This window comes from Psammomys obesus, unplaced genomic scaffold (assembly GCF_907164565.1).
Source record: "Psammomys obesus unplaced genomic scaffold, mPsaObe1.curated_primary_1811, whole genome shotgun sequence".
Lineage (NCBI taxonomy): Eukaryota > Metazoa > Chordata > Mammalia > Rodentia > Muridae > Psammomys > Psammomys obesus.
Genome location: NW_026585643.1, coordinates 5060699 through 5070192, shown reverse-complemented (window position 1 = coordinate 5070192; position 9494 = coordinate 5060699).

Below are 9494 nucleotides of genomic sequence, written 5' to 3'. Positions count from 1 at the left end.
TGCCCAACCTTTAGCTGAGGACCATGTGACCTTGGCTGTCAAAAGGACAGCAAGGAGGTGGTGCCTGGCAGCCAAGAAGCACTCTTTCTCTTTTAGCTAAGTGAAGCATCTCCCAGAAAAAAAAAAAAAGTTCACAGCCAGGGCAGCACAGGGCCTGAGAAGTGGGGGAGGGAGGAGAGGCTAGGGCCTGGGAACACTGGGCTGTCACTGCGTCCCTTTCCAAGATGCCTTGCAAATCAGAGATAAAGAGCAGCCCCCATGGTTTCCTACTGGAGGAAGAAGCAGGGAGGCGAGAGTGACCCAGCCTAGCCCCAACCATCAGTAGGACTGTTGTGCCTCACCTGGAATGCCGTGGGCCTCACTGTCCATACCTCCAAGGACACACTGGTAATGACCTTATACCTCATGTTGGTCCTGGGCTTTGGCCTGTGAGTATGGTGTAGCCCCTGAGGGTGAGATTGGAAATGGGCAGGGTCAACCTCCTCTACCGGGACCTGCCTAACCTCACGCATCACCCCACATTTTGCTTACCTTTGTTTCCTACCCTTCCAGCCAAGTTGACCAATTCTTCATTAAGGAAGACGTATAGGACTGTCACTCCTTCACATGCCCTGTGCTTCCTTCCTGGAAAACACACACACACACACACACACACACACACACACACACACACACACCGTGCTTGCGCCTGCACCAAGCTATGCTGTACCTTCTTCCTGGAACCCAAAACCTTTCCTGAATTCTTGCCATGACAATCATAGTGACAGTGGCAGTTGACACAACCATGTTGGGAAATGATGTTGTTTTCCCTTCTTATCTGGGAGTTAGTTCTTCTGCATTCACCCAGTGCTGTAAATACTTGAAAACTTTTTTGTGTACTGGGCACACATTTCTCCTTCTGGTAATTACTCCATAAGCAGCACAATACACCAATTATTTACATTGCTTCAGTGTGGTCTCTAAGCTTATGTAAGATGCATTGGATGCTGTGCTAAGGTCATATACAAACACTTCCTTTTACACAAGGGACTTGAGCATCTATAGAAACAGGCCTGGGACCAGTACTCCATCAGGGCTGAGAGAGGTCTGTAGTGTTATTTGAACTTATGGAGAAGCAGCAAGTAATGAGCAATGGAGTCCAGATGCTGACTTAGCTGTTTGGCAAGTAGGACATCAAAGGTCATGGGCAACTTAGTTCTAAACGTGCTCTTTAAATTTGAGTCAAGAGCCTATATTTCCTAGTACAGGTTGTCTCAATAGATAGATAACCTCTTCTTTAGCATATGCCCCCCCCAAAGAGTTTGACATGTAAATATTAAACGTGATGTCCTGTGGGCATACCACTATGGATCAGGTGTAAGTGTTGCAGCTCTGAAGGGAAGGGCTTCTCTACAGGAATGTTACATCTCTCCTCTGCCTGCTGCACGGGAAGGTTTTTCACATGCCTGACATTTCCCCATTGCTGTCCATTTCAAAATGATTCTACGTAGCTTTTAAACACAATGAATGCATTGTTCTTTTTACAATTATATAATATCTCGTGGTTTCTTTACCTACTTTTGAGTGTTAGACACTTTGTTTTCATTTCTTAGCTAGTGCGTACAATGCTGTAATGGATCAGAGAGTGCCTGCAGCAGAGGTGGCATAGCTCTGTACTGTCACCCACAGCAGCCCAAGGAGTCCTCCTACTTAAAAGATTTCTTTTTGAAATTTCATTTCATTTTAAGCTCTTTTACTGTGTGCATGTAAGGGGTAGCATGCTCCCTCCATGGCATATATTAAAGTCAGAAGACAACATAAGGAGCTGGTTCACTCCTTCCACCATGTGAGTCTTCAGGCTCAAACAAAAGATTGTCATGTTTGGCAGCAAGCCTTGTACCCACTGAACCACCTGACAGCCTGTGTTTGTTTTTCTCAGAGTATTTTCTTCCTTTTGGCACAGCAACATGTTCTAAGGTTCTATTTTTTTCTGCCTGAGCCCTGGAGTCAGCCATTTCCCTAGAATCTCTGAATCATTTAGTGGGGTTATTATTGTGACCCCACAATCTGGATACTACTTGGGGAAGGTGTCCATGTTGCTATGGACACTGTAAGCGTTCGCAGACTTCCCGAGTGAACAGAGCAGGAAATATTGGGGTGTTTGTAGAAATACAGACTTAGTCTGTATCTCTGTATGACAGTATACTGGAAAACATGTATTTTTTACTTCTTTGCTTTTTCAAGTCAATGCTTTTATTTTCAGTTACGCGCTTTATAGTAAGAGGTGTGGAGAATAGGTCAGGGTTTAAAAAGATCTAGGTTTCTATACATTGCTCTAATTTCATAGAGTTGTGGGGACTCCTTCCAGGCACAGCAGCTCCACTTGTCCAAAGCCTCTTTGCAGATGCAGCCCTCAGAGCACTTTGCACAGCCCACCAGGCAGAAGGAGCAGCAGCTTTTCTTTATGGAGGTGCATTTTCACTCTTTGCATTTGCAGGGGCTGGTGCAGGAGCAGGATCTATCTGTGGCACAGGAGCAGTTGGGAGTCCATGGTGAGTGGAGGTGGCTGCTGAAAACCAACGGGAGCCTGGAGCTGGAGTACTAGGAGGAGGCAAGATGGATGAAAACCATGTATTCTTACTGCTGCTTCTAATCCAAGCCCACTGGGTTCTTTCTAGTTCATCCTCATCAGGATTTGTCTGGTTATTAATCAATCAATCAATCAATCAATTAATTATTAATATTTAAATTGTAGAACTTTCTGGGGTAATTCAGCACACTTATGGAGTATGTAACATTCAAAACTGAGCAGGAATTTCATGGCTACGCTGATATGAAAACACTGTATGCTATAAGGAAGGAAAAGACAGAGCACATTCGTGCATGCAGAGCTGATCAATGAAACCACAGAAAACTCAGAACCAGGAAAAGGTACCTAGAGAACTTAAGCATGAAGGGTCCAAGCTACTGTTAACCCATTTCCTTTTATTTAATAAACTGTATCCCAAACCAGCTATATATTCACTAAGACATTCATATATTCAACACAACATGAGGAGATTGATAAGAAAAAGTTTTATGTATGGTATCAGTAGTTGAAGAGTCTCAGATTAAAGTGGTTGTCAGGTCAGTAGCTCCTTCACAGCAGGGAGGGACTGTGCTGCTTGTGGCCTCTGGAAATGTATCCACTCAGAGCACATGACTGGCTCTTTAGCTTTGAAGACGCCTTGAAGTTGCTGCTTCATTGTTTCCTCCCATGGTCTGTCCTGTGGAGCTTTGCAGTGAGCACACTGTATTCCTGATAGTTGGTCTATTTGGCATGGTGCTCCCAAAACTCTGAAGACCAGTTCAATGGGGCCAATATTTTGCAAAATTACTTGGTAGATATGAGCTGCCCATTGATGCCATACAGGCTGGGCAAAGAGAGCTCCATGCAATGTGAGGTTGGTCTCCACCCGAGGACGCTTGCCATGATGTGAGGGTGAGTGTGATATACCCAGTACTATAGAGGCGAGCACGCTCGCTGGAGGCAGCCATGAAGCTGCCTCACAGGCCGGCCACCAGCTTTGCAGTCACAGCTTCCTGGACTCTCCAAGAGCACACATGGCTCAGGAAGTTTACAGAAGTTTTGCAGTTGTGCCATGGAAGACACTCCCGGGCTTTGACTGTCATCCAGGGGTACCCTAAGGGAAAGCTGATGGCAGGCATGCTGTTTTATCTAACACCAAATAATACCACATATGCAGCCTGGAGTCTGGCCAAACAAATGGATGTTATGCACTGATATTGTAATTTTGATATGTTGACACATTTAGAAATAAGCATTAAAATGTCCCTAGTTTACAGGCATAAATCTACAAATGTTCCAATGTCAGACACAGTTGTTATCTGTCCCAACTTGAGAGTCTACCTTTTCAGAGGAAGGTGATGAAAGATTAGAGTCATATGATATCGTGTGTCTCCATAAGAAACAAGCCAATAAATGAAGTAAGGATTTCAGTTGAGGACCTAAATAAGAAAATCAAAAAGGTGGATGAGAATATTAACAAAATGGGTGAGAAATTTAACATCATGAAGTAATAATGAAGCAAGAAAACTAAAAACCAAACTCAAAGGCTGAAAATGAAAAGATCAGCTCACCAAATAAAAACTGCTGGAAAGTGTCAATCACAGAACATTTGTCCTCTGCTATCAAGCAGAAGAAAGAGTTCTGGGGATAGAAGATGAGGTTGAGAAGCCACTATAGCCAAAGAGCAATAAAGGGAAAACCAGGCATGACAAAGACCTCCAAGAACTCTGAGAATCCACAGGGAAGACTGATCTGAGTTAAAAAAAACAAAACAAAACAAAAAAACACCCAAAACCAAACCATCACATAAAAAAGCCACTCAACAAAATAAAAAAAATCTCCAAAGCTCGGGGAAAGACACGGACACACAAAAGGAATTCTTAGCCCCAAATGGGAATGACCAGAAAAGGACCTCCTGAAGACAGCAGCATCATTAAAGTGACCAGAGATCACAGGGCCAATCTTAAAAACACAGAGAGGGGGAAAGGCCCACTTCCTGCAAAGGCAAACTCATCAAAATCATGAAAGATTTGTCAGCAGAAACCTGAGAACCAGGGAAGCACAGGGTGATGTGTACCAAGCTCTGAAAAGGAGTTAAGAACTCCCAACCAAGATGCCATCCAGGGAAGACGTATTTAAAACCTATGGTGAGACAAGCATTTGCAAATACACAGGAGCTGAAGCTGTCCATGACCGCCAAGCTAGAGTCACAGAATTCCTGAAGGAACTCTGCAGAAAGAGAAGGAACAGAGACTCAACACAGAGTGTAAGAAAGAACAAATCCCATAAAAGCACTCGATCCCTGAGAGCTAGGAAAGCATCAAACACGGCCAACTGAGGAAGCCAACAGAGTCCTAAAATGAATATGTGAGAAAGCGTAGAACACCAAGCCATGGAGGGTGCAATAACCAACAAACTTAACAGCAACCATCAAACCTCTCTCAATAACCCTAAGGGTTAATGCCAGTCAAAGGACACACATTAACAGGTTACATCAAAACACGAGATCCAGCCATCTGTTGCTGGCAAGAAAGACACCTTGCTGACAAAGGTTTACACAGACTGAAAATCAAACTGGAACATTATATACCAAAAAGCAGGAACAAGGAATAAGAGTAGCCATTTTTATGTACAACAAAATAAACTTCAAGCCAAAATTAAAGAAACAAAGTACAGTCCATATATATGAATATACAGTCCATATATATATATGTATGTATGTATGTATACACACACACATATATACCTCTCCTGGTGTAGGGGTGGAGGGCTACGGTCTAAGCAGAGTGTGTAGAGGGAGGAGGAAACACTTCCCTGAGCCACTTACTCTTTCTCTTTCTGCTCCCTCAACCTGTAAGCAGCTGTCTCGTTTTGGAGAAGCCACAGGCCCTTGTCACCTGGTGGAAACTGTTCTCTACACATAGAGGCTGATTTGGGATCAATGTCATTAGCTCCTGGTCACCATGTTTACCTGCAGGAGCAAGCCCGAACCTTGCTGAAGCTGTAGGAAGTGGAAGTTGTGTCTGGGGCCAGCAGTAGGACTCTGTCAGATGTGGGGGACTGAACTAAGAGAATCCTTCCATGCTCCACCTCACCCCAGGATCCCAATACCAACAAAGGCAAGGGGACATTGGAAGATTTCACCAAACATTATTGAAAGAATCAAAATGACAGCCAGAAGACCTATCAACTCATCCAAGGTAAGTCATGTCACTCAAGGACCTGACCAATTGCCCAGTGAGCTTCTGGAAAGGCTCTGTGAGGCATGTTGGGTAGTTAGCCTCACAGAGCCAGATGTCCCCCAAAACCCGAGAGCCATTAATGCTGGCTTTGTCATGCAGTTGGCCCAGACATAAGGAGAAAGTCCCAGAAATGAGAGGGATTTGAAGGGATGAGTAAGTTTCAACTTTTGGAAATTGCTCACAAAGTTTACAGCAGCTGAGAGTGGGCCAAAGACAGACAGGAAAAGAATCTCTCCTGTGTGGTTATCACTGCCCTTGAGGAAACAGAGAAGAGAGTAAATAGGGAAACAGACCACAAGGAAGGGTTCAATAACTAACCGACACTGTTTGACAAAGCCCTGAGTGCAGTCGTGTTGGATTTAGACAAAAATATCCACAGAGCATCCTGCTCCAGTGTGTACATGATTCGTGCTCCCACATGGAAAAAAAGGAGTGCAGGAATTTCCGTGGGTGGTCAGATGCTACCAGCTGAAGATAATGGCATTTCCTGAGATAGCCAAGCCTCTCTAAGCCAGTACCAGGGATACATAGCATTTGGAATGGATTGAGAATAAGCAGTGGGCTTCAAGGCCTTGAAAATAGCCCTGGTGTCTGCCCCGGCCCTGGCCAACCCATGTATCACTAAGCTGTTCCATTTGTACATGGATGAGGCCAGAGGCATTGCCAAAAGGGTCCTTACACAAACCCTGGGACCCTGGAAAAGACTTGTGGCATACCTGTCCAAAAGACTTGATCTGGTCACAGCCAGATGGCCAGCATGTATAAGGCTCATAGCAGCCACTGCCCTGCTGGTAGAAGAAGCTGACAAAGTATCTTTAGGGCATGAACCATTTCTGGAAACTGCTGAAAATTTGGCCAATCTCCTCCTCTTTGCACTGTTCAGGGCCTGATGTACTCTTTACTGGGAGGAGTTACTCCTTTTGAAGTTATGTTTGAGAGACCACCTCCCATCTTCCCCAAACTCCAAAATATTCCCCAATCAGAATTTTCTAATCACTGTCTTCTCAAGTCCTTGCAAGCTTCTTAGGCAGTTCACCAGGCCACTGACAAGACTGTGAAGGGAACTCTGCCATCTCTCATCTCTGAACCCACCTACCAGTTCTAACTAGGAGACTAGGTTTGGATAAAAAGTATTGGTGCCTGTCTCCTGGGACCTATCTGAATGGGCCATCCTCACCACCCCAGCTGGTGGCTGGTGTCATGCCTTGGATGTGTAACTCCCAACTTAAAACAAAAAGCCATTGGAGATGATGAGCTGGTGGCTGGTGTCATGCCTTGGATGTGTAACTCCCAACTTAAAACAAAAAGCCCTTGGGGATGACGACACATGGGTTGTCACTTGCACCTCACGCCTTTTAAAGAGAAGATTAGCCAGAGTTTACTAACCTGGGATACATACTCGTCATAGGCCCAAGCCTGGATATGGGAACTCACAAAAACTCGGGATGAGAAACCCTTTTGAGTGGACCTTCGGTTTCTTATGCTCCCTCCACAGGTGAAGCCATATAGATCAAGGAGAGGGATGGGGGTCAGGAAATTAGGTTCTGAAAAAGACTGGCTTAAAAAAAGGGCCTTCAGGGATTACAATATTTTTTTCATTTTCTTTCTTTCTTTCTTTCTTTCTTTCTTTCTTTCTTTCTTTCTTTCTTTCTTTCTTTCTTTCTTTCTTTCTTTTTCTTTTTTTTTTTGAGACAGGATTTCTCTGTGTAGCCTGGGTTTTCCTGGACTCACTTTGTAGACTAGGCTGGCCTCGAACCCACAGAGATTCACCTGCCTCTGCCTCCTTGAGTGCTGGGATTACAGGCATGCACCACCACACCCAGCTCAGGGATTGCAATTTTATGCACATCCTAACAGTGGTGAATTGTCCTGACAAATATAAGGTACCTGCATCAAGTCCCCAAATTATAATTTGCTCCCTCACCTTACAATGCTTGCTCAAATGCACCCAAACCAATGCTAGGTTAGAGGACTACATATTCTTCCACGCCTTTGAGGATATCTGGTTTGCTTGTGCGAATGGTTGTACTAAATGTGCCTCCTCCAACTCACTGGAAAGTCATACTATCCCTCTGTGTATACTGATCCATGTTTCCCACCCCACCCCAGTTTATGCCCACAATGTGGAAGAAGAGAAAGCTCATTGTGCTGGCTCATGTATGCCAACTTGACACAAGCTAGAGTCATCAGAGAGGAGGGAACCTCAACTGAGAAATGCCTCCATAAGATCTGGCTGGGGACCGATGGGGAGGGTCCAGCCCACTGTGGATGGGGCTACCCCTGGTCAGGTAGTTCTGGGTTCTATAAGAAAACAGGTTGAGCAAACCAATAAGCAGCACCCCTTTGTGGTCTTTGCATCATCTCCTGCCTCCAGGTTCCTACCCTGTTTGAGCTCCTGTCCTGACTTCCTTCAACCATGAACAATGAGATGGAAGTATAGGACAAATAAACCCTTTCCTCACCAATTTGTTTTGGGCATGGTGTTTCATTGCAGCAAAAGTAATCCTAACTAAGACACTCCTATTGGTCTTGACTCAGGGTTAATGAAAGTAAGCCAGATGGGCCCCTGTTCTGTTCCTGATCCTAGTATGGATAGGAAAAGCCAGTACAACTGCTATAGGCACCTCAGCCTTGATTGTTGAGGACCAAAACTTTAGAGAACTCAGTTCCCAGATAGACATAGAGCTATACCATTTGAGGAATTCTATTTCTAGGCAGGGGAGCAAAGGTAACTTTCTTGCAGAGGCACTCCTACAGAACTGAACCCCTGTTTTATGAAACAGGGAGGACTTTGCATGGCTTTAGGCAAAATTTGTTGCCTATGCCAACAAATCAGAAATAATTGGAAAAACCTTGCCACGTCATTAAAAAAAAAAACTTTAAAAATGTAGACATAGATCAGATAATTGTATCAGTTTCTGTTCACCTGGTCCCCATGGACCAGCATTAGCTGGATCATTGATTCTTATTCTGAGAAAGCTATTGGTGGGACCCTGCATCCTCAACTTCATTACTAACTACATCAAACAGAGAATAAACCCAGTTAAACTACTGTTCTTTAGGACAAGCTATGCCCCTTGACCCCAGAACAGGATCATGTGACAGGGAAAGATAGTGCAGAGTTCCTCCATATTGTACTATTGCTTATACCATTTTAAGTTTGACTAGAATTTTACCTCCTTAATGAAAAATCCTGTGGGAAATTACCCAACTCTACTCTAGAAACTCAAGGTCAAGATGCCCCAGCTAACTTATTTTGGCTCTGTTAAATTGGTTGCTTGTGCAGACCTCCCTGTCAAGCTAACTGCTTGCTTTGGCTTCTGTTAAACTGCTTGATTGCACGCCCACCCCCACACAGCTACAGAGCGAGATAACAAGATGTGGTTTTTGCCCGTAAAAGTCCTTGATTTAAGTGTTTGAGGCTACATTTGGGTCCCAAATGCCCCAGTATAGTCCCAGCCAGCTTGAATAAAGACTTTCAATTGGCTATAAACTGTGTCTGAGTGGCTCTCTGGTGGGCTCCCTGTAACAGTAGGTACAAATACAAAATAGTGGGTGGCTTCTGTTAGATTTCTGAGGCATCTTAAAAAGACAGAAAGGCAGAAAAAAAGAGAGACATATGACATTTAGATAGGCAGAACCAAGTTTTTTGATCACAGGGCAAGGAGGCAAAATCTTACCCATGAGAACTGATATGCCCCACA